This window comes from Miniopterus natalensis, chromosome 1, assembly GCF_054644295.1.
Source record: "Miniopterus natalensis isolate mMinNat1 chromosome 1, mMinNat1.hap1, whole genome shotgun sequence".
NCBI classification, from domain to species: Eukaryota; Metazoa; Chordata; class Mammalia; order Chiroptera; family Miniopteridae; genus Miniopterus; species Miniopterus natalensis.
The window spans coordinates 154,649,219-154,675,324 of record NC_142081.1 but is presented as its reverse complement, the minus strand read 5'-3'; the positions used below and the strand labels follow the sequence as shown (position 1 = coordinate 154,675,324).

Here is a 26,106-nt window from a genome sequence, read left to right as displayed (position 1 = left end):
GAACAAGGTGTTGCCTTAGACTACTAAAGCAGGTGATGTCAAAGTTGGGCTGGAACTTGAAATTTCCTGTTTTCCAGTAACAGGCTGAGATGACTCATTAGGCTTGAATGAGATGCTTTGAACTGGGGTGATAACAATGATGTTCTCCTCTGCTTGTCGAAGTGAGAATCTCCTCCTTGACCGGTTGCTTGTCCTGCCTGCTTTAGGAATCTCCAGCTATCCAGTGCTTAGAAGAAAACCATGGTCATATCTTTTGGGAAAAAAAGATCTAGATGAGACAAATCATTAAAGAATTACCCATGGTCAGTAAATATATGAAAAGTCTATTTATTAATATTATTTATTAATATTAAATAAACTTTAAATGATATGATTGGAATTAACCTTCATAGCCAGTAATAGGGGGCTTGGCGGGATAAATTCTTTTGTATGTTGGAACACTAAGCAGCCATTAAAACTTTCTTATAGATGAATAACTAATAAGGAAAAATGTTCACGATATTAATTTATAAGATATAGGTGCCATCCAGCTTAAAATTTTTGATTATATTTAGATATATGATTATAGCTATTCATACATACATAGAAAGAATCAAAGCCAAAAGTATTCATGCCATAGTTGTAACCGTATTTGTTTGTATGTATTAGAATATGGGTATTCTTTATTTATTCTCTTTTATGTCTAGATTTTTCATGTTTTCTGTAATGAACACATTATTTTTGTTAGAAAAAGTTATAAAAGATGAGAGATTATTTTTTGCCTATCAAGTTGGAAAAATATATTGTTAATCATAAAATATTGGTAAAACTTCAGGGAACTATATTGCTAAAGAGAGATTAATATAACCTTCCCAGATGTAAGGTTCACAGACAGCATACCTCAAAATCTTAAAGTGTCTATACTCTTTGGCCAGCAATTCCACAATGGGAGTTTTATTCTAAGAAAATAATCAGAGAAGTTTACAAATATATATTTACATTATACTTTTATGACTATGTTTATAATAGTAAATAATTAGGAATAACAAGATATCTATAAATATAGAACACTTAAATAAAATATATTGCATTTATACAAAAAAGCTATATGCAGTCATTTAAATTCATGTTGTAAGAATACTCAAATGAAATGAAAGATAGTAATGATTCAATATTAAGTTTTTAAAAAGCAGGTATGAAGCAGTATATACATGAAAATCTTAACTGTAATGCCTTATATACATGCATATGGTGGAAATGAAAATATATACAGAGGTATGTCATAGCTATTTTCCTGGACAGAGAAACTGCAGACAAGAGATTTAGGATTTCTCCCATGTGTCTTTCTGTGCATTTCTAAATTTCCACATAAAGCATGCATTAAGTTCAACAACAAAAAGTACATTTCAGCCCTGGCCGGTTTGGCTCAGTGGTTGGAACGTCAGCCCGCAGGCTAAATGGTCCCAGGTTCGATTCTGGTCAAGGGCACATACTTCGGTTGCAGGCTCTGCCCTGGTTGAGGCACGTGTGGGAGGCAACCAACCGATGTTTCTCTCTCTCTCTCCCCCTTTCACTCTTCCTGAAAAGCAGTGGAAAAAATATCCTCAGGTGAGGATAACAAAGGGAAAAAAAAGTGCATTTCACCCTGAAAAGATTAGTGGGGAGAATAGGGTTGGGGGTGTGTGCAGTAACCAGGGTTTATGGAGATTCCTTCAAGAATTTTAGTTTATTTGCAGTAGCTGACCTTTTCTTACTCCCCTTGGAACTCCTTAGGAACCATCTGCCTCTTCCCTTCTCCTACTGGAGTCTTTCAAAGACTTTCAGGCAAGTGGAAAATCGTAGCATTTATATGGTGGGTAGCATTCTCAGTTATTCCAATTTAGAGGCAACAAAACTTATTGAGTACTTACTGTGTGCTAAACACCTGATGAAATATCTTTACCCTTTAGGGCACCAGACCTCTAAAGGGCATTTAGGATTTCTATAGAAAGAGCGCAAGATAGAGATTTCTAAGACCAAAGTTTGAGCCTAGAGTTTACCACCAATTAGCTTTATGACTTGAGCAAGTCACATTCTTCTGAGCCCTTCTAGTCATTCATTTATTCCATTACTTATTCAACAAATATTGACTAAATCTGACAGGAACTATTCTAAGTCTCAAGGATAAACCAGTGAAGAAAACAGAGTCACTCTTCTCATTCTAGTAGAGTGAGACTGACAACATCTCAATACATAAATACATAGCATGCCAGATAGAGCGAAACGGTGTGATGAAAACTTAAACCAGCGAGGAAATCGGGGTGGCTGAAAGGCAGGCGGAGGAGGGTTGCTATTGTATAAAGAATTGCCAAAGAAAGACTGATGTGGTGACACGTGAGGAGGAATTGAAGGAAATGAGAGACAATAATAGGAAATGCCTCCCTCCCTTCACCGGGGTGTAGGAACTATGTGATGGGGCTCTGCGTATGTAGCAGGGCGTCTTCCATACGATGCAGCTGCAGTTCTCTGAAGCTCTCTTGGCTTTTTCTAAGACGGGGCCTGAGTTTACCTCCCTCCAGCTAAGAGCACTCTCTTTTTGGAGATGGAGTAGACATTATAAATAGATGGAATGAGAATAATAGAATCTCTCTCAGGGCCAGAATGGCCAGGCCATTTCCATTCTGCCTAAATGAAACTAATGAAATATAGATGACAAGATTCCCTATAGAGAGCTCTGCACTCTGCATCAGCGCCCTTTAAGTCCATTTTATTTCAACCATAAAGATTCTCCAAAAAAAAAAAAAATAGTAAGAATTGGCCCCAAACAAAAATCCACACGATCTAAAAGTTCACTGGTGTCAGGTCATCAAATATCACTTAAAAAATGTCACGCATCAATTGTCTCCATACCCCTTCCCTAATATCTTTAATTAGTTCAGTTCATTTTCATCTCTCCCAGATATTTCTCTGTGGATTTGCCTGTATTCACATATAGCACAGCCACCCTGGGATAAATATTAAATGGTAGGAAAGGAAAGGAGAGTTTCTGAAAACTGCCGAGCATTCATTTTGCTACTTCTTCATTCAGCCCAGGTGCTGGAGCCGCAGCCACACTTGCCAAGTTTCTCAGGGTTTCAGTCTGCGGCCGTGTGCTTTCCCTCCGGTGTTGATGGGGTTCGAGTGAGATGGGGTGTGAGGGAGCGGGATGCCTGGGCTGGCTGCAGACCAGCGCGGAGCTCCGGGCCTTGGTGTTTGTGCAGGTGCGCCTCTTCCTGTCCGTGGATCTGCAGTTATAAAAGGAGCTATAAACTGTGTCAGGAGTAGGGGGAAGCCAACAATGAAATGACCGTTTCCGAACTATTTAAAGATGTCTTCTATTTAAGACCCTTTTCTGTCTTTAGCAGATTGTATGACACGTTTATAATGAATAAGCAGAAGTGTCTGTTCAGGTGTATGCTGAAAAAAATATGAATTGAATTTAAGCAGGAAGGACAAAGGAAAGGAGACAGAGAACAAAGGAGGGAGGGAAGGGGGCGCTGTAATGTTACACTTAAGGAAATGAATATGTTAATATGGAATTTGTAAAGAATGCTAATTACTTAATGCTCCCCTATTTTTGTCAATAGAGGCAACAAAGTGCTATAGTCAGGGCAAGTAGCCAAACCGTTTATAATACCATAATCACTCTCCTTTATCCCTTACACTGATGTAGCATTTATAGCCTAGCCTCTGGGGGACCTTCTGCATTTATTGTTTACATATAAACATGTACTCAGTAGTATTTATCTCTATAGCCATATGCTCAGTACAGTACCTGGCTGACTGTACTCAATAGATATTCTTTCACATTAATTCATTATTGTAATCAAACCTAAGGATTTTCTTTATAAAGGCAGGCAGCACAGTATGAAGGGATGAATTCTGGAGTCAGATTGTCTAGTTTGAACCCTGGCTCCTCCACCTATACCTGTGACCTTCAGCCTGTTACTTGACCTTGCTGTGGCTTCAATTTTCCATCTGTAAACTGAGAAAAATAATACTGCCTACAGCAAAGGATTATAGTGATAAATAAATTATGTATACAAGATGCTTAGAAAAGTGCTTAGTATATAGTAAGTGCTAGAATAATGGCAGCTATTATTTAATTAGGCCTTTAATAAGTCACACTGAAATGAGAGCCCTACACAATGATCTATTTTGTTAAATGTAGACTGAATAATATTAATAGTATATATTGGGTGCTGCTATCAACTGAATTTTTTCTTCGTTGAGAAATTGTTGAACACCGTTAGCCAGTGGGAACAATGACATTATTTGTTTTAATCTAGAACATTTACTTTGCCCTAGTCCAGTTGACCTCCTCTGCATGCCCCACACCCTTCTAGAATAGTGGTGTTGCTTTGTTTTGGGACTAAGTTTTGTCACTGCTTCTGCAAGTGCACCAAGTTCATTGTCAGTCCAATATTTATCAGTTTCTAAGACAACTTTGTTTTCCTTTAACTTGTTCTGCAAATACATGCCCTTACTTTATTTTTAAAACTAACCTGGGAATCCTTTCACTTCTTTCAAACATGAGTGGTTTTGTTTCTGTGCCTTGCCTGTTTGGTGCTCCCATTGCAACAGTAGGGAAGGCAAACCAGTGCACTCCCCTTGTGGAGGACAGTGAAGTTTTTGATTGGGTTATGGACTGAAAAAGAGATCCTTCATTGCTTAGCACTATGACACCTTCAGCATAAATGCCATCAAGCTGTACCTTATCTGCAGTAGCTTACCTTATTTTCAGCCTCTTCACAACAGATATTTTTAGGCTACATAGTGCTCAGGGCAAGGGGCAATTTAGTGAGCATTGTTTATCTCTGGGAGCACCCTGAGGGCATAGATCAATTCTGAATCAATTTATTATTGCTCATGTCTAGCAGAATGTTTGTGTTGGTGTGTTGAATTGAAGGGGTAACATAGGATGCTATACCCTTAGGCATGTATTTGTTAGAAAGCCCCTATGCGTTATTGAGCCAAAATAATACGTTTTAATGGATTTGGCTTAGTATCCTCAACAGAAATAGGTCAGATACAAAGGGTAAAGATGAATTGAAAGAATATCTGAATTCAATCGCTCAAATTATTTTACAGCCCCTTAGGGAAAAGTGGCATACTTGTAGTAATACTTGCTACCGTGGTGAACAGGTGTGCTCAGTTTCAAAGGTCTTGGGGATGTAAGTAGCCCCCATGGTTTCCATTCACATTCACCAAGTCTTTTACTGTCTGTTTCCCTGTCTCTTTAGGATCCCCTACCACAGTGCCTCATATCTGGTAGGCATTTTCTCTTGGAGAGTTAGACTGCGTAATGGTTGAAAGCATGAACTTGGACACTAAATTTTCAAATAAAAAACACTCACTTGAAGTTATTGTGTCGAGAAACTACTATACACAGAGCACATTTGCCATAGCGTTGGATAACCGAGAGCCACTGTGTAATAGTAAACATGATCTCCACTGGATCCCACGGCAGTCATCCACCTGAGGAAGATGACGGCTCTAAAAAGTGTCTGCGTTTTTAGGGCTTTAGAAATTGTATTTAACTCTTCCTGTTTCTAAAAATGTTCAGTTTATGGAAACATTTGGATTTATTTATCAACACTACAAAAGTCGGTAACTCGTTACCAGAGCTGTTTATTGGTAATACCGTCCCTACTCACTTCCCCTCCTCTCATGACCTGGTTCTCTCCTCTCTCACTTTTCTCTCCTGAAGAACTCAGTTCAGGTGCATGAGTCTCAGAAAATGCACAGTGCGATTGAAAATAGAGATTATTCATGAGTCAGTGGTAAAAGTCTGATGAAAGTATGTACTGCCTACTTGTTGAAACTAGATGGGTTATGCAGGAAAAATGTGAGCACAACAACTCGCTTGTTTTCAAACTCTCTCCTGGCTTTGTGTGGCAGACACATTCTTTCTTCATTCAACTATTTAATCATAATCCCCTACTTGACCTGTACTTTTCTCCAGGTTCTGAGATAGTACCAGTGGGTATGTGGTAACTGACTGCATGTAGTGGCAAGAAACCCTTAAATGATAACTGGTAAAATAATTAGGGTTATATTTCTTTGGTGGCTACTCAGTCAAATATATGGATAAATTGAGTTCTCTTTCATTACATTCACTCACAGTGAATATGCTAATTTCTAGACCCTCTCTTCAGGTTGTAAAAATTGTATTTTAAGACTAATATACAGCAAGATGATCCAAGAGAAAAATATATAATTTAATATTTGAATATTGTCTTAATTATGAAGGACTACTCTGAAGCTATGTACTAAAGGAAATGCTCTTTCCTTCTTTTCTATTTAATACTACTTTTAGTTTTAATTATGTAAACCAATTTAAAAGTTAATCTTGTACTTAACATATATATTTAACAGAACTAACCTTTTGCTGTATTTTTTAGATTGCACTTTTGTAAAGAAAGAAAATATTGCAAACACAGTGAAAGCTCTATTCTTTCCCCTCCTTTTCATGTTCAAGTTAACTACTCCTGAAGTTGTTATGTTTAAAATCCAGGCATTTTTTAATATTTTTGTATATATGTGTATCCATAAACAACATACACTAAGTGTAAGGTTTAATAAATCTTATCATGGTCTATAACTCCCTTCAGAGTTTGCTTTTATTACTCAACAGTTTAAAAATTTTACCAGCCCTGGCTGGTGTGGCTCAGTTGGTGGGGCGTCGTCCACACACCAAAAGGTTGCAGGTTCGATTCCTGGTCAGGGAACATGCCAGGGTTGCAGGCTCGACCCCCAGTAGGGGACGTGCAGGAGGCAGCCAATTGATGTTTCTCTTCCATTCCCTTCCTCTCTAAAAAAAAAAAAAAATTTATCCATGTTGATACATTTAATATAGAGTTCATTAATTTTAATTGCTTTATAATATTCCACTGCATTAAACCAGTCCTGTTATGATACCTTAAACTATTATTATTACGTTTTTTTGGAGAGAGAGGAAGAGTGAGAGCGAGAATGAGAGAGAGAAACACTGATTTGTTGTTCCACTTAGTTGTGCATTCACTGGTTTCTTCTTGTACGTGTCCTGACTAGGAATTGAACCCCCAACCTCAACATGTTGGGACAATGCTCTAACCAACTGAGCTACTGGGTCAGGGCCAAGAGATCTTAAATTATTGAATGCCTCCAAGTTTCAGGCATTATGATAGATATTTGATTTCTGTCCCAGGTTATACCTTAATTTGATGATATCTTACTGACTGATGAGGCTAGAATGAGAAAATTTTATTTTTCAGCCCAGCAAAACCTGGCATTGCTGAGCTTACTAAACGTCCTCTCAATTCTGTTTGCAGACCGATAGTTCTTTGCCAAGCTTGTCTAGTTCGTGTAGCACTGTGGTAAATACACCTACCAGAGGCCCACTCATTCTTCTAATATTCTAGCTGGAAACCTGCTTCCCTAAGTTCACGAGTTTTTTAGGCATGTTTTCTATTTCTGAGTTATCCCAGGCAACATTTTTAACTAAATATTTTACCACTACACATTTTTCTAGCCTCCTATAATAGTTTATTGTCTTTCACCACTTGTTCTGAAAGCCGGTGCCACATATATTGGGGCTTGGCATAATAGTACCTTAGTTCTAGGTACCAATTTCTATATACTTATCTTTTGCCAAAATATTGCATAGCAAACCATCACGATATTCAGTGTCTTATAACAATGATCAGTTATTCTTGCATTCACATTGGATTTTCACAGCTAGAGACAGGCTGCTGTAGTCTGGGCTCGGCTGGGCTGGATTGCAAACTGCAGGTTGAATCCAGATCTGTTCTACCTGCCTTTTTTTCTTCCTTGGATCATGGGTAATTGGGACTTCACCTTTTCTTGGTAGTCCCAGAAGCCCAAAAGAGATAATTCGGTAACACAGGAACACGCGAATCCTCTGTTTATATCGTGTCTGCTATCATGCCATTGGTTAAAACCTAAGGTCAGGGGGCAGGAAAGGGTACCCAAAGTTTCATGTCAAATAATGTACAGAGTGATGAGTAAAGAATTAAGAAAAATGTCGTTGCCCACAAGAAGTAAGAATATCTTACTTTAATTGATTGCCTCCTGTATGCCTCATTCTGCAATAGGTGCTTTCCACACGCGATCTCACATAATTCTCCTGTCTCCAGCATGAGCTATGCATCATTATCTCCATTTTACAAACAAGAAAGCTAAGACTCAGGAGAGTTAACTAATTAGCTTAGTAAGCAACGAAGCCAGGAATTGTATCCATATCTTTAGGTCTCCAGAATTAATGCTCTTTCTTCTAAAAACCATACAACTTCAATTATTTCCCCAAATTTTAATGTAAAAAAATTAGATATACATAGTCATAGACTTTTAAATAAATAATAGTACTAATCAGTATGTCTAATATGCGTCTAATATGTGTCCTTCAGGACCACTTTATCCTCAGTGCTTTTCTTGTGAGAAACAGAAGAGATAAGCCTAATTATCCATTTGGGACCAAAGAAAATGAAGACAGGAAAAACAAATGGACTAAGCTTAGAGTTAGAAAAAGAAATCTGGACTTACATTTTCTTTTTTTTTAAAAATGTTTTTAAAACATGTAGCAACCTCCTTTTCTTTAAAATGTCAATGGCAAAACATAATATGATTATACTGATGAAACTGGTGTACAGCAGTAAAGAACTCTGTCATCTCTGTTGACAAAAGAATCTTCAGGAAGGAAACAAAAAATCTTAGACCCCTGAATTTCTTCTTTGATAGGAAAAAATGATTAGTGTGACATGTTATCAACAGAAAAGCACAGAGCATGCTATAGAACTGGAGCATTGAGTGTTTATGGACAACTCATCAGAGAGTCTGATTATATTAGCAAAGTATATATATATACCATGTTGGCTGCATATTGGTGCACTCATTCTGGTGGAGAAGGCCATTTGAAATATAATGCACAGAGGTCTTTGAGATTGATTTCGTGTGCTGCAGAACTCATGAACAGTATGAATCTGACGTAACCTAGAAGACTGCCAAATAGATACCTGTATACCTGCACCTTCCTTGAGAGAGGAGAGCCACACTCAGGTGCCTGAACTGTACTGGGCTTTAGGATTAGCTCCTGTGATAACCGCTGAATATGAAAAATGTCAGAATCAGTATTAAAATTGTTATGACTTTTGAAAAAATGGTAGAGTCATTTCCCCATAAAAACTGTGGGGAAATTTTAAAAAAACAGCTTAACTCTGCATTTTTACAACAATATATATATTTTATCTCAATGAAATATTGCCTTTCTTGAGGAGGCATAAAAGTGCACAAGAAAATCAGACAAAATTAACACTAATTCTAGAAAAAATGAGGGCTATTTCTTTATATTTTCTTAAACAGAAAAAAGACAAAAAATCAGAAAATTCAATGCAGGTTACCTTATAGCTATTCGTGAAACTCTGAAGTAGAGAAAAAGAAACCGGAGAGAAGACTAAAATCTGATTTGGAAAGATGGACAATGTAGGAAAAGATTAAGAAAAAGTCTCGTTTGGTCTTTAGTTCATCAATTTATTTTGCAAAGGCAGACGTGTTATTTCCTGAGATGTGAAGCAGCTGAACATACTTCATTTTAACTGTTAAAAGAGGAGACAAACAACCTTATATAAGAAGGCAAATAGCCATATGACAAGCTACCAGGGAGGACTTTTCAGGATAAATAAAGTTCCAAAGTCCAACCCTCTGTATCCACAATCGCTAAACCATGATTCAGCGTTGGCCAGCTTTATTCTGATCCACCCTAGGAGCGTGCCCGTGTAGCCTTCAGAATAGCCCTCATTTGCTCAGGACCATCCATCCTGGGCCATCCAGGAGCCAAAGTGCTCGTGGACTGATTCTGAGCCTAGGCGCCAACCACAGAGCATATTACACATATTCGGTCCATTGCTCTCCATTACAAATGCTCCAGGGTGAATTTTCCATGCCTTTAAAGCACTTAAATGTCACATTAACTCCTTTTGATAATACCACATATTAGGAGATTAATCATCCTATGTAGTCCTGTCATTAGAAATTGCTCCTTAGATCCTATGATTAAACCAGTCCATCGAAGAGTAACGTAGATACTTATTAATAGATGGGTCTCCTTCCCATTGCAGCATTGTTCTTATTGAAATGTAATTTGAAATGATGTGACGTGCCTATATCTAGAAACACTATAAGAAAAAGACTCATGAAAATGAGCTCGTCATTGTATTTACTGCAAGGATGTTGTTTATCACATCACAGTTTCCGTCTCAAAAACAACCCACAGAAGACAGTTCTCTTTAATTTCATTAAAAAGAGAGTGTGATTTTTCTTTACATTGGTTGTATATTTGCTTTACAAACACTATCAGTTTTCTAAAACATTTACCCCTTATTCAGGTTTAGTACACAGCTTTAGGGCATGCAATGTATATTATATACTAACTTCCTTCTGTATTTCATTGTATTTTCCTTTCCTCATTTTCTTCTATCTCAGCTTTCTTACCTTTATTTATTTTACTTTGCTGTATTTTTTAACTCTTTAAAACACGTCTTACATTAAACCCCTTTTAAAACAAACAAAACAAAAAGGTAAAAATTGATTTTATCACAGATGACTGGAAGAAGTCATGATCACGAGGAGACTGATTTTCTTGGCATTCAGCAATTTACTGTGCTGCCCGCCTGAGCAGAAGTAAGTGAAGCTCAGCAGCGCCACGCTGCGCAGCCTTGCTGCTTGTCTGCTCTGCGTACTGTGGGTGCCAGAGTCTCCCCGCCCCGTTCTCACCCACTAGAGACACATATCGTAGCCCATAACTGTCTTTAAAATTGCTAGATGTTATTTTTGATAACAAAAACATTGAGAATATATAAATCCATGGTGTAGAATTAACTATGTTGTAATTACGAAACTTTTAAGCAGATATAAACTTGTAGAGAGCAGACCGGTGATTACACAGCCTCTAGCATTAATTGCCAATTAACAGTTAATATGAGAATCCTTCTCACAAGGAATTCCTAAAAATCTTAGTCAGTTGAAAGGACCTATTTTATTAGTAATAAGTGTTTTTAATTTGTGGTCATTGAGAGTATTGTTTATATTACTTATCCTGGACAAATAATTAACAGTGTGTCTATTTCAAGACTGTCTTTCACCGGTTTGGTGCAAAATCTAGTTTGTTTGTGTTTCTCCGATGCTGGGAGGATGGGTGTTTGAATTGTGTGCCTCAGAGCAGATCAGACTCCTGGAATACTAGAGTTTCAATAACCGCAAACTGCCACCTTTAAAGGAAAAGACACTTTTATGCCTTTTCTGCATCATCAAGTTCTTCGGCTCATTTTCCAGCCTGGAAACCAAAGGCACGAACTATATTAAATCCAGCAGCTGAGAGGCATATTTAAAATAATGGATTTGAAGTTGTCCTAGCAACAGCTTTCCTGAGATTTTGAAGTAGTTAATGTTGTGATCAGAATGGTTGATGGGCAGTTATGTAAAGCCTAGTCTATGTGTTGCAAAGAAATTGTGGGTTCTAGCTTTACTGAATTTTTTTGTTTGTGCAATGTTTGAACTATGGAAAAAAACATTAATCTTAATAGTTTGTAATGATGCCTTATTATGACTTTCTTACTTATAATTTTTTAGATCTTTCTGATGTTTGAAATCTCTTGGTATCATTGGCTCCAATTCTGTTGTTGGTCATGCCTTTTTGTAAATTATGAGGCCCAGAAAGACAAATGTTATTGAAGGTATTAAGTTACTTTTTTGGGTATTTTTGTCTCTTATTCTCAGTTTTTCAAAGGCTTTCTCCTTTACCTATTTGTATTTTTACTCCTTTTTAGAAATAAATTAAATTCTTTTTTTCTAAATCCTAAATTATAAAAAGCAAACCTGTGCATTTATTTACATACCAATGAGTCATAGGAAAACATAAATTTTTCATGTGTCTATATATCTATGTTAAACATACCAGTTTTTAAATATAATATTTATATAGCTGTTTGTTAAATATATCCATATATCACCTATAAATCTCTCTATGCATGTGTACATATAAATATTTTTATCATTTTTAAAGCAAAATTTTAAATGTCAAAAAGAATATGTGGTGAAATATTTCCTCAGCCACCTAATTGCCCTCTCAGAGACAAGGCCAGTTATTACTTCCTTATGTATCCTTCCGGAGCTATTCAGTGTACACACAGACATACATGCATTTTTCCTCTCTTTTATAAAAATGCAGTAAACTACAGATTTTATTCTGTACCTTGTTTTTATTTCCCATAAGAATATGTCTTTGAGCTTGTGTATATCTATCTATCAATCTACACATAGAGATCTTCATCATTTTTATAGCTGCTGCATAACATTTTATTATATATAGGGTGTCTGAAAAAATGTATACACACTTTAACAGCTGATAGCTCAGTTTTGAAAATGAAATGTATTTTAAGAAACGCTGCCTTTATAATTATTCAAAGTGTGTATATACTTTTTGGGGGGACACACTATATATATGAGAGAGAGAGAGAGAGAGAGATATTGGTGATGTTTCTAGAGTTGAAATTTTCAATATTTTTTCTTCTTTATGCATTCTGAGTTTTGCATCATACCTGGGAAGGTTCTTTCACATTTTGAAATTATTAAAATATGTTTTTCATTGTTTCTTCTTGTACTTTTAGATTTTCTTTTTCCACTTTAACTTCATTGACCTGTTTGGTGTAAGGAGTGAAGCTAGTTACTTCTGCATGTTGCTTTTTTTCTGTATAAAATACAGAATAAACTTGTATAATTGGGGGAAAATATCCTATGACTCCTTTATTGAAAAGAAGTGAACCCTAGCCAGTTTGGCTCAGTGGTTAGATCATCTTCCTGGGGACTGAAGGGTGCCAGGTTTGATTCCCACCAAAGGCACATACCGTGATGCAGGCTCCGTCCACGTTTCTTTCTTTCTCTCTCTCTTTCACTCTCTCTGAAAAAGCAGTGGACAAAATGCCCTCGGGTGAGGATTGAAAAAAATTTTTAAAAAAAGAAAAGAAGTGAAAATTCTGGATTGACTTAGTAAAGATTGACATCTCTAGCTTTTTCCTGTGGAAACCACCAGGTTAAGAGGAGTGTGGCCTTCTCTCCACACCAAGGTATGTGCTTGTCCACTGATATGTGTACCACAAAAGGGGAATCATCTGGTAAAAATGTCACTTTTCTGGCTGTGTTCAAGGCTCCCATTCAACAAGATTTTGTGAACTTTGTTCACACCAACTTGTGCAAAAAAATTGACAACCCTCTGTGGTCAGTGAATTGGCAGGTCATCAACCAGTGCTGAGTCCTGGGTGCTGATAGAGCTGTGGCTCAAGTTCCCAGAGTTCAAGGTGATGGGGCTCATTGTTCTGGCCAGGGTGCAGGTGCCGTTGGCACCACAGAGTGGACATGGACACAGAAGCGATACGCCATCTGCTCTACCCTGGCTGGCTGCCTTGGCCCTACCAGCACTGGTCATGCCTAAAGGTCATCATATTGAGGAAGTTCCTGAACTTCCTTTAGTTGAAGATGAGGTTGAAGCTACAAGAAAATCAAGGAAGCTGTTTTGCTTCTTAAGAAACTTAAGGTCTAGAATGATACCATAAAGGTCTATGCCTCTAGTAAATGAGAGCTGGCAAGGGCAAAATGAGAAACGGTCATTGCATCCAGCACAGGGGACCTTGCATCATCTGTAAGGACAATGGTATCATCAAAGCCTTAAGAAACATCCCTGGAGTTACCTGATTAATGTCAGCAAACTGAACATTTTGAAACTTGCTTGTGGTGGGCATGTGGGCCGTTTCTGCATTTGGACTGAAAATGCTTTCAGCAAGTTAGATCATCTCCATGGCACTTGGTATAACGCTGCTCCCTCAAGAGTAACTACAACCTTCCCATGCACAAGATGCTCAATACAGGCCTGAGCAGAATCTTGAAAAGGCCAGAGATCCAAAGAGCCCTCCTTGCACGACATAAGAAAATTCATCGCAGAGCCCTGAAGAAGAATCCACTGAAAAACCTGAGAATTGTGTTGAAGCTAAACCCATATTTAAAGACCATGCGCTGGAGCACCATTCTCCTCCAGGCCAAGAACCACGAGCGCCTGGTAGATAAAGCAGCTTCACTAGAAGCCAAATCAGATGAGCAGGAAGCCTGTGGTAGGGATGAAAGGAAAGAAGGCTGTTGGCATTAAGAAGCAGAAGCCTTGGGTGGGAAAATAGGCTGCAGCTACCAAGAGCCCAGCAGCTGAGAAGCAGCCCACCACAGAAGAAAAGCCTGTGCCATAAGCTTAATCCACTTGTTCCATGAAGATCAAATCACTCTGGACGGCTAATTTTGAAAAAAACCTGATCAAAGACAGTGAGGAACATCTAAAAAATTGACTTTTTAATAGTTTAAACATTTTAATCAAGGTATTTGTCCCAATTCCGTGTGGTATCTCCAAGCAATGTTTTAAAGTTTTATTCAAATAGATCTTCCAATTTTCAGGTTAAATTTAATGTAGTTGTTTTTAATTTTGCTACAATTTTATGGAGAAGGCTCTTTTTAAAATCATTACTGGTGATTGTATATATGGATATTATTGATTCTTTTAATTAATTTGTACCCAGCTACCTTTGTATATTTTCTTCTCATTTTTCACAAATTTTAAGTTGGTTCTCTTGGATATTATAGGTAACCAATCATATCTGTTCTTGTAGGTAACCAATCATATCTGTTCATATCTGTTCTAGTTTCCACTATAGTTTTGCTTGACAACCTTTATTTTTATTTATTTTGTATAATTATATTGGCTATCAGAACTAGAAAGTATGAAACAAAAGTGGTGGTGGTGAAGAGGCTTTTATTGTCCCTGATGTTAACCAATCATATCTGTTCTTCCCAATGTAGTCAGGACTAGCTGGCTTCTGAAATAAACACTAAATCTCAGTGGCTTAATGAAATAAAGTTTTATTTTATAATATACACCAATACAGCATGATAGGATCAGGTGGCTCTATTCAAGGAGTAATTCAGGGATATAGACTTCTTCTATTTTCTATTTCCATCATCTTAGGGCAGGGGTTGTCAAAATTTTTTACTGTACAGCGCCAGAAAGTGAATGTTTTAAGCTTTGCTGACCATGTAATCTCTATTACAACTACTCGGGTTGTTGTAGCTTCAAAGCAGCCACAGACAATACGTAAATGAATAAGCATGGCTATGCAATAAAACCTAATTTACTGCAGGTGGAGGCCAGATCTGGCCCATGAGCCAGTTTGCCAACTCTTGTTCTTGGGCCTCAGAATACTACACTGGATTTTCTGTACCCAGCGGGCAGATGTGGGAAGAGAGAACCAGGATGGCTTGGAATGTTTTTATTAGACAGACTTGGAATTAGTACACCTCACTTCTGCTCATGTTCTGCTTTGTAGAACTGAATTATATGGCCTTACCTATTGGGAAATATAGCTTATATATGTATACAAGTAAAGTTAGAAAAATAGATATGGTGATCATCCAGCTAGTTTCTACTATATTTTTGCTTGACAACCTTTATTTTTATTTATTTTGTATAATTATATTGGCTATCATCACTAGAAAGTGTGAAACAGAAGTGATGGTGTTGAAGAGGCTTTTATTGTCCCTGATGTTAATAACCAGCTACAATTTGTCATTAATCTTGATAACTATGTTTAAGACTAGGAAAGATACATTTTATCATGTTATGAAAGAATTTACATTCTTTGTATTTGTATTCTACAACAATTTGTATTCCTATTATTTATGGAAGGATCTGTTTTGGTACAACCTATGAGTTAAGAATAGTTTGTATATTTTTAAAGGATTTTAAAAATAAATAAAAAATGAGCAACAGAAACTGTATGTCACCTTCAAGTCCTAAAATATTGGCCATCTGATTCTTTAGAGAGTTTGTCAACTCTTGCTTCAGAACAGCACTACTCAAAGTGTAATGTAGAGACCAGTAGAATTAGCAACACCTAGACTTTCAACACTATTAACATATTGGGCCAAATAATTTTTTGTTGAGGGGACTCTTCTGTGTGTGGTAGGATGTTTAGCAGCATCTCTGGCCTCTACCTACCTACCAGATGCCATTAGCACCCTCCCACACCATCAAAAATATCTCCAACAGCACTGACAAATTGCCTCTGGTGGGCAGAAGCTCCACCTGTTGAGAACCACTGATGTAGAAACTTGGTTGAAGTACAAATTCATGGCCTTGTCCCAGACATGCTGAATCAATCTCTGGGGTTGGGGTCTCCGTCTGTGTTTTATCAGGCTCCAGATGATTCGTATATACGCTAAAGTTTGTGAACCACAGCTTCAGAATAATTTAAAGAACTTTGAAATCATCTTTAGAACTACTTGTGTAACCATGAGGTGCTATTGTAACAGTCGCATTTTGACAGCATTCTTCATATTTTCTTTGTAAAAGAGTGGTTTCATTTTTTTATTGTTTCCAGTGGTATTTAACAAATTATGTTATCTAGAATATTAATCACCTTGTCCAGATTTTAAAATGTATTTTCATAAAGTTAAGTAATTTCTTATGAATTTTTTTTTTTACTTTACTTAGCTAATGGTTTATTTTATTGTTATTTCTAATAATGTTTTCTACCAATTTTATCTAATAGTTTCTTGTGTTTTGCTATTTCATTTATTTCAACTTGTATTTTTATTAATTCCTCAATTTGGCTTTCTCTGGGGTTTTGTGTTGTTCTTTTTTAAAGTTTTTTTATATATAATTGTTTATTTTAATTTTGTTGTTATAACATAAATATTTAAAATATAATTATTCTAAGCTCTACCAAGTATCTCCCATGAGTTTTGCTAGGCAATTACTGTAATACTGATATTGATCTACATATTCTAAAATTTTAGTTTTGTGTTTATCTTTGACTTGTATTTTTTAAAAGAAAGGTAATTTGTTTTAAATGAACAGTTTTTTAGCTTTTTCCTCATTTTCTTGTTAAATGATTGTCAGCAAATTCTATACTAATTATATTCTTTTGGAATATGTTGAGAGTTTTGTGCAGTTGATTTTTTTTTTTTTTTAGTATATCTTGGGTTCAATATAGAATTGGGTCTGTTACTTTCTTTCATGTGTAATAATCAAGTTTAACCCATTTGCAGTAGGTTTTTATGGTTAGTATAATTATTTCATGTTCTTTTACCTTATGCTTTCAGTTTGTATAGGATTTTTTATAAGATTTTGCTTTTTGGGCATGTCTTTCCTTTGTTTTGCATGTGTTTCTTCTGGCAATATGGAAATTTTTACTTTTACTCAAGGAGATCCTTTTAAGCTAGAAATTTCTATAAAATCCTTAATTCTCTATATTTTACACAAATAGCTGTTTACTCTAGAAGAGACAATGATTATGTTACCACATTTCTCTCACTATCCTTCCTTTCCCTCACCCAATTTAGTTGACAGTGTTGTATTTCTTAATATGTATGCATATGTTGCTAAATAAACTGAAACTTACCCAACTGATCAGTTTTAAGGTATATAGTTTTTTAACTAGCTGTAAGAGAAAAGTAACTTTACATTAAAAAAAAATTCAAACCTTCTCTCTTTCTTCTCTTGCCCAGTTTGTTAAATTATTACCTTGTCAGGATGTATAACATTTATAAAAAGTTCTATAACCCTATCTCTCCATATGTTTCAGTTAAATAGAATCAATGTTTATTCCAATTATTTTGCTGTAATTTTCCCTTTCTTTCCTGTTGGGAGAATTATTACCCAAGTCATTTAGTCAAGATATGAGCTCATAGCTATATTCCTTGGTTTTGCTTGTTCAAAAATATGGGGGCTAATTATTGGGTCATAGTTTGATTTTGAGGAGTTTGTCACCATTTTTTCTATTATTATTTTTTATGTTGGATATTGTGGTAGAGAAAACTGAGATCAGGCTGATGCTTAACCAGACAGAAATTATTCAGTTGTGTTGCCTGCATCCTGGAGAATTTTTCTTGATCTTACAAAACAGTAATGTAACTAGGATACATTTTACTGTGAAACGGTCCTGATAGATGGTGTGTCATTTGTATCCACAAATTCAGTTCTTCCTTCATTTCTGGAAAATTTCCTTGTAATTTATATTTTAATGCTTTGTGCATTCCTTTGTCTGATTTTCATAGCTATCATTTTATAAAACCCACTGAACTCTTTAAATTGTTTTCTTTTACCTTTTCCAACGTTCCTGTGCCTTGCAATTCGTCTGTCTGATTGTGTACTTATTTCCCTGGTGTTTTTATTTTTTTCTTCCCTTTCTTTCCTGAACTTTATCGGCTCATGATCTGTCTGTTTTTGTTTTCTCACCATCTGTTCTCTGATCTCTCATATACCCATGTGTCCATATAAAATTTGGCTTATATTACTATTTATAAGAATGAGAAAGTACATATTGGGAGACAATTAGTAGTTTTATCTACAAGACTGGCCTTCCATAGATAACATTTTTCTTGTCCCAAGCTACGTGTCACATAACTGGGGGACTGGGAACATGTGTTACCCGAAGGACTACCATCTTTATTGGGACAGGAGGCATGTTCTTGTGCCTCTGTGGTACAAGGCCTCAGAGCTCCATCTCACTGGGGTTTTTTGTGTTTTTTTTTACTGTAGTTTTTTGGAGCTACATGGATTTTTTTTTTAATTTAATTTTTGTTTAAAATATTACAGATGTCCCTTTTTCTCCCCAATGACCCATTCCACCCCGTTCCTTCCCCCTCCCAGTCCCTCTCCCCACCATTGTCCATGTCCTTGAGTTGTGTATATATGCACATAAATTCTTCGGTTACTCTCTCCCCCTCCACCCACCCGCCCTCCTTCTGACATTCGTCAGTCTGATCTGTGTTTCCATGTCATTGAATCTATTCTGTTCATCAGTTTATTAAGTTCTTTAGATTCCACATATAAGTGAGATCATGTGACGTTTGTCTTTCTCTGCCTGGCTTATTTCACTTAGCATAATATTCTCCAGGTCCCTCCATACTGTCCCAGAGGGTACGAGATTCTTCTTCTTTACACCTGCATAGCATTCCATGGTGTAAATGTCCCACAGCTTTATCCACTCATGTACTGATGGGCACTTGGGCTGTTTCCACATCTGAGCTATTGTAAACTGTGCTGCTATGAACATAAAGGTGCATATATTCTGATTAGTGTTTTAGGATTCTTAGGATACATTCTTAGGAGTGGGATCACTGGGTCAAAAGGCAGCTCCATTTCTAATTTTTTGGGGAACCTCCATACTGTTTTCCATAGTGGCTGCACCAGTCTGCATTCCCACCAGCAGTGCACGAGGGTTCCCCTTTCTCCACACCCTCGCCAGCACATGTGGTTTGTTGATTTGTTGATGGAGCCATTCTGACAGGTATGAAGTGATACCTCATTATGGTTTTAATTTGCATCTCTCTGATTAGCAATGTTGAACATTTTCTCATGTGTCTCTTGGCCATCTGAATGTCCTCTTTGGAGAAGTGTCTATTCAGGTCCTTTGCTCATTTCTTAATTGGGTTGTTTGTCTTCCTCTTGCTGAGTAGTATGAGTTCTTTGTACACTTTGGAAATTAGCCCCTTATCAGATTCATCCTTGGCAAATATGTTTTCCCAGACCATGGGGTTCCTTTGTATTTTGAGGCTGTTTTCTTTTGCTGTGTAAAAGCTTTTTAGTCTGATGTAGTCCCATATGTTTATTTTCTCCTTTGTTTCTCTTGCCCTAGGAGATGTATCAGTGAAAAGTCCACTACGTGGGATGTCTGTGACTTTACTGCCTATGTTTTCTTCTAGGACTTCTATGGTTTTGTGACTTACATTTAAGTCTTTTATCCATTTTGAGTTTATTTTTGTGTATGGTGAAAGTTGGTGGTCGTTTCATTTTTTTGCATGTAGCTCTCCGATTTTCCCAATACCACTTATTGAAGAGACTGTCTTTACTCCATTGGATGCTCTTGCATCCTTTGTCAACTATTAACTGACCATAATGGCATGGGTCTATTTCTGGGGTCTCTGTTCTGTTCCATTGATCTATATGCCTTTTGTTGTACCAATACCAGGCTGTTTTGATTACAATAGCTTTGTAATACAGTTTGAAATCTGGTAATGTGATCCCTCCCACTCTGTTCTTTTTTCTCAAGATAGCTGCAGCTATTTGGGGTCTTTTTTGGTTCCATATAAATTTTCAAAATGTTTGTTCTAGGTCTGTGAAATATGCTGTTGGTATTTTAATAGGAATTGCATTGAATTCATAAATTGCTTTAGGTAGTATGGATATTTTAATAATATTAATTCTTCCAATCCATGAGCATCGTATATTCTTCCACTTGTTTAAATCTTACTTTTTTTTTTCCCCAGTGTCATGTAGTTTTCCGAGTACAGGTCTTTTACATCCTTCGTTAAGTTTATTCCTAGGTATCTTATTTTTTAGTTGCAATGGTAAATAGTATTGTTTTTTTTTTTTAGTTTCTCTCTCTGAAAGTTCATTGCTGGTGTATAAGAATGCCATTGATTTCTGGATGTTGATTTTGTGTCCAGCTGCCTTGCCAAATTTGTTTATCAAATGTAGTAGTACTTTGATGGAGTCTTTAGGGTTTTCTATGTACAATCATGTCATCTGCAAATAATGACAGTTTTACTTCCTCCTTTCCAATTTGGATGCCTTTTATGTTTTCTTCCTGTCTGATGGCTGTGGCTAGGACTTCCAGTACTGTGTTGAATAAGAGTGGTGAAAGTGGACATCCCTGTCTTGTTCCGGTTTTTAATGGAAATGGTTTTAGTTTTTGACCATTGATTGTGATGTTGGCTGTAGGTCTGTCATATATGGCCTTTATTATGTTGAGATATGATCCCTCTATTCCCACTTTGCTGAGAGTTTTTATCAGAAATGGGTGCTGGATTTTGTCAAATATTTTTTCTGCATCTATTGATATGATCATATGATTTTTGTCCTTCGTTTTGTTTATGTGATGTATCACATTTATTGATTTGTGGATGTTGTACCAGCCTTGCATCCCCGGAATAAATCCCACTTGATCATGGTGTATGATCTTTTTAATATATTGCTGGATCCGGTTTGCTAGTATTTTAGTGAGGATTTTAGCATGCATGTTCATCAGGGATATTGGCCTGTAATTTTCTTTCTTTGTAGTGTCTTTATCTGGTTTTGGGATTAGGGTGATGCTGGCCTCATAAAGAGTTGGGGAGTTTTCCTTCCTCTTGAATTTTCTGGAATAGTTTTAATAGAGTAGGTGTTAATTCTTCTTTGAGTGTTTGCTAAAACTTGCCTGTAAATCCATCTTGTCCAGGACTTTTGTTTGCTGGGAGTTTATTGATTACTGCTTAAATTTCATTAGTTGTTATCAGCCTATTCAGGTTTTCTGCCTCTTCTTGATTTAGCGTTGGAAGGTTGTATGCTTTTAGGAATTTGTCCATTTCTCCCATGTTGTCCAATTTTTTGCCATATAGTTGCTCATAGTATTTTCTTTCAATCCTTTGTATTTCTGTTGGGTCAGTTGTTATATCGCCTCTTTCATTTCTGATTTTATTTATTTGGGTCCTCTCTCTGTTTCTTAGTGAGTCTGGCTAAAGGCACATCAATCTTATTTATATTTTCAAAGAACCAGCTCTTGGTTTCATTGACTTTTTGTATTGTTTTTTTAGTCTCTATGTCATTAATCTCTGCTCTGATCTTTATTTCCTTCCTTCTACTTCCTCGGACCTTTTTTTTGCTGTTCTCGGTCTAGTTGTTTTAGTTGTTGTGTTAGATGGTTCATTAGATCTTTTTCTTGTTTCTTGAGATAGGCCTGTAATGCTATGAATTTACCTCTCAGGATTGCTTTTGCCGTGTCCCATAGATTTTGAGTTGTTGTCTGTTCATTTTCGGTACTTTCCATGAAGTGTTTGATTTCTTCCTTGATCTCCTTGGTAACCCATTCATTGTTTAATAACATGCTATTTAGCCTCCCTGTGTTTGAATATTTTTGAGTTTTTTTATAGTGGTTGATTTCTAGTTTCATGGCATTGTGATCTTGATATGATTTCAGTCTTCTTGTATTTGTAGAAACTTGCCTTGTGACCTAACACGTGGTCTATTTTTGAGAATGTTCCATGTGCACTTGAGAAGAATGTGTATTCTGCTGCTTTGGGATGAAATGTTCTGTAACTATCAATTAAATCCATTAGGTCTAGTGAGTCATATAAGGTCTGTGTTTCCCTGCTGATTTTTTGTCTTTATGATCTGTCCAGTGCTGACAGTGGGGTGTTAAAGTCCCCCACTATGACTGTGTTGCTGTCAATATCCCCCTTAAAGTCCCCCAAGAAATTTTTTATATATTTAGGTGCTCCTATATTGGGTTCATAAATGTTTATAAGGGTTTTTTCCTCCTGTTGTCACTGGGTTTTACGTAATGAGAGAACCTAAGTTAGGTTACACACGTTGTTAAAGGACATACAAAATGAAAACATTCCTGTGTTTTTAAGCCTTTTATATCCCATATATTCAGTAGAGATTTAGGGTTCACTTTTCTGTTCACAGGTATGTAGCCCAGCTGCCAAGTTTGCATTAATTAATAGCAAATTAATGTCTAATAGCAATGCCCAATAAAATGCTTGCCTCTCCAAGCTCCATTTAGCTTTGCAGCTGCAATTACCTTGTGCTGTATATTTCTTCACAGCACGAAGGTATCATTTGGAGGTTTATAAATGTTTTAGAATATCAGGAGATAAAATTAGATTTTGTTTTCCCCGGTGAGATAACAGATGTTCTAAGATGCTAATTATACTGGGAACAGTATCATTTACTTAGATTATATTAAACTCATTAAAATTTTTTCCTTTTGGTTTTGTTCCAATGGATAGCATTTTTTTTTTTTTTTCTTTTATATGTGTGTTTGGCTCAAGGAAAAATAATAATGAGCACACGGTTGTCTAGTACCTAGTGTTTTCAGTTCCTAGTGAAATTTGGCCATTAAAATGCTTAGTGTATGTATACATAGACTGTTACCACACTGCCCATGTGGAAAGCTTGGCATCCCTCTTATTAACAGTTTATCTGATTGGCTGTCTGTATTTTCCTTTGCTTTTCTCACTGTCTGGCATTTCTTTGGCTTCCTCTCTGAGTCTCTTTTTCTCTTGATGTGTATCTTTTTGATTATCTGTCAATCTAATTATAACTTACACACATATGGAAGGCATATATTGGGTTATATTGGGATGTTTAGAATGTTACCCAGTATAAAAGATTTTGGACAAATTAGTATGTAGTTGAGTCTTTCCTTAACAAGTATTTATTCAGTATCTTCTATTAGTATAGAGCTCTGCTACCATGTGTTTAAAATGGGCACTTTCTTATAACTCAAGGCATCTGCAAGGTTTTAAAATTTTAATGCAGTTGGTCCTTGAACTGACCTCTGAGTTTATTTTGCCTTATGTAAAATACACAGTTTCTTGCCAAAAAGTTCCTCTAGCAGAGTGATATTTACAACCATTGGCTCTTACCTTTTTACCCTGTTCTACTTCTCACTCACCAAGATCTAGAAAATTAGAATGCAATTTTAGCTTAAGATCTTAGTTTTTATTCCCTTTTAATTACCAATTGTAAATCAACAGTTGAAAAGAAATACTTTTGGAATAGGTGTAATCATTATGCACTTCCTAAAATATTTTTGGGAGCCTATTTCCTCCTCTCTAAAGTTAAGTTCTAAGTTTTATTAGACTTGCTTAGCAACCAGATGCTTCTGGTTCTGGCCCTTGTGAATCAACTTGATTTTATTTTCCTAAGTGTTTCTTTGATTTTTATTATAGATAGGTCTTTAATTGTTTCTCCAGCTACATTCTGCAGAAACATTCTCCCCTCTGAAGATATCAATGACTATTTTTGTGACTTCTCCAGTTTAAATGACTTGACATTATACTTAAATGTAACAGTGCAACTGACATTTTTGCATGTAGTAATTAGCAGTCTAACTAAGAAATGAAAAAAATTCACAAATGGTTTGGTTCCCTTTCAGTCCATGGGCATTATACACTGATGTACTTAATATGAAATGGAGAAATGAAATGATACCTTGTTTCAGTATTAACAGTTTTGTTTTAAGAATTTATGAGTTCTAGCCCTGACTGGTGTGGCTCAGTTGATTGGGCGTCTTCCCCTACACCAGAAGGCTTTGTGTTCAATTCTTGGTCAGGACACATACCTAGGTTGCAGATTCGATCCCTGGTTGGGGTGCATATGAGAGGCAATCAATTGATGTTTCTCTCTCACATCGATGTTTCTCTCTCCCTTCTTCTCTCTCTAAAGATCAATAAAAACATATTGTCGGATGAGGATTTTTAAGAAGTTACCTTTTTCTAGCAGCTACATAGACTGTCCTCTTTTCACTGATGTGTCTACCACCATTTCCTGCCTCTTTATCTTTCTTTCTGTTCTTACGGAAGTAGCTTAGAGGACCTTGCTAACACAATTCATCCCCAGTCATTCAGCTATCTGGTGATGTCATTTGTGAATGAAGATTTTCAGAGGTGTTGCTAATAGCCGTTAGCTTTTGTTACCCTTCCCTCCTTTGTTGCACCATACCAGAATTATGAGACTAAGGTTTGTTTTCATTGCCTCCCGTCTTTACTTCCACTTTCTCCTCACTTCACTGAGCACTGCTTTCAAATTCTATTGAATTTCTCTTTTCTTCTAAATAGATCCCGAGGGTTTTTCTGACTTACTCTTTGTGATCTTCATGCATCATTTGATATAATTTTCCATTCTTCCTTCCTTGGCTTCTATCATATTGTACTTTCCTTGTTTTCTTGTGGGTCGTCTCTCTTTCCAATCTCTTTAATTCCTCTTCCAACTTAGAGTGTTTCTCATGACATAGGCCTTGACCTTCACTATTCTTCCCTTTACATGCTTTCTTACAGCAAATTAATAATAGAAACTTCATTCCCAAGATAGAATCTCTAGTCTCAGTCTTATATGGATGTTCTCATTCCACAGTCCTTTGACACTTGAATTTTCTACTATTACTCTGAATTCAAAGTGCCAATCCAAACTCATCATATATCTTCCAGCTCTAAATCTTTAGTTATTTAACCTCTCTGTGCTTCAATATCCTCAGGTATAAAATGGAAATATTAATAGAGGATCTCATTGGCTTGTTATGAATATATATGTGTGTATACATTCAATACTAGACATTATTATTATCCCTTGACACAAAATTTCCAATTAAATTAGGCTGTTCTTATCACCACCAACTAAAAATACACTGGACAGGCTCAATTTCACTCCTCTTCCCGTAATCCATAATTGTCCATCCAACGCAATTATCCTTGTGACCCATTGTAAGTTTGAATTTTGCCATGAAGTCTCTCCTGATAAATCCAAGGCTAATCAACTTCTCCCTTTTCTTTTAATGTAATTTTCCACAGTAATCATATACACTAATTTGATGTGTATCTCCCTCCAAACCAAACTGTGAGTGACTAGTGATGTGAATTCATACTTTTCTTGTCTTGCCCTCAGTCTTTTGCTATCTATGGACATGGTAAGCACTTTTTAAATAATTTTTTGAGGGAAGGAAAGGTTAAAAATCTTTAAAAGGCCCAAAGTGTCACAGCTATGGACACATAATAATTTCTCACATAGTTAAAAATGTGTCACCAATATTGAATCTGGAGCCAAGTGTAACTGGAAAAATGTAGAAGCTACATTCATTGAATGCTTAAGTTGGGTAGATAGTCAGTGTTACCTAGAAGTAAGTGTATTTTTTTTTTTTTTTTAGTCTTAAGGGTTTAATTGTGACTCAATGCATACTCATAAGGTGTCTGATACTGGGATGAGTTTCCCTGTATCATCTCCCTATATTATTTTTATATATATGTGTATATTTATCTATATCTATCTATCTATCTATCTATCTATCTATCTATCTATCTATCTATCTATCTATCTATCATCTATCTATCTATCATCTATCATCATCTATCTATGGATGTATGTCATAGATAGTTCAGATCCATTAACAAAGAAGCTGATCTCAGCAAAGGTTAGAGTTAGGGTTAGAGTTCAAAGATCTTTCACATCAACTTTATGCTCCATAACTCCAAATTTTGACA

At 36.3% G+C, this 26,106-nt stretch overlaps 1 protein-coding gene and 1 pseudogene across 1 annotated transcript in view; both read left to right on the top strand.

Annotated features, from left to right (window-relative positions):
• Positions 1–26,106, top strand: part of ARHGAP24 (Rho GTPase activating protein 24) — a 416,254-nt gene that overhangs the window by 102,119 nt on the left and 288,029 nt on the right. The window lies entirely within an intron of this gene.
• LOC107537127 (large ribosomal subunit protein uL4 pseudogene) lies at positions 12,654–15,022 on the top strand (annotated as a pseudogene).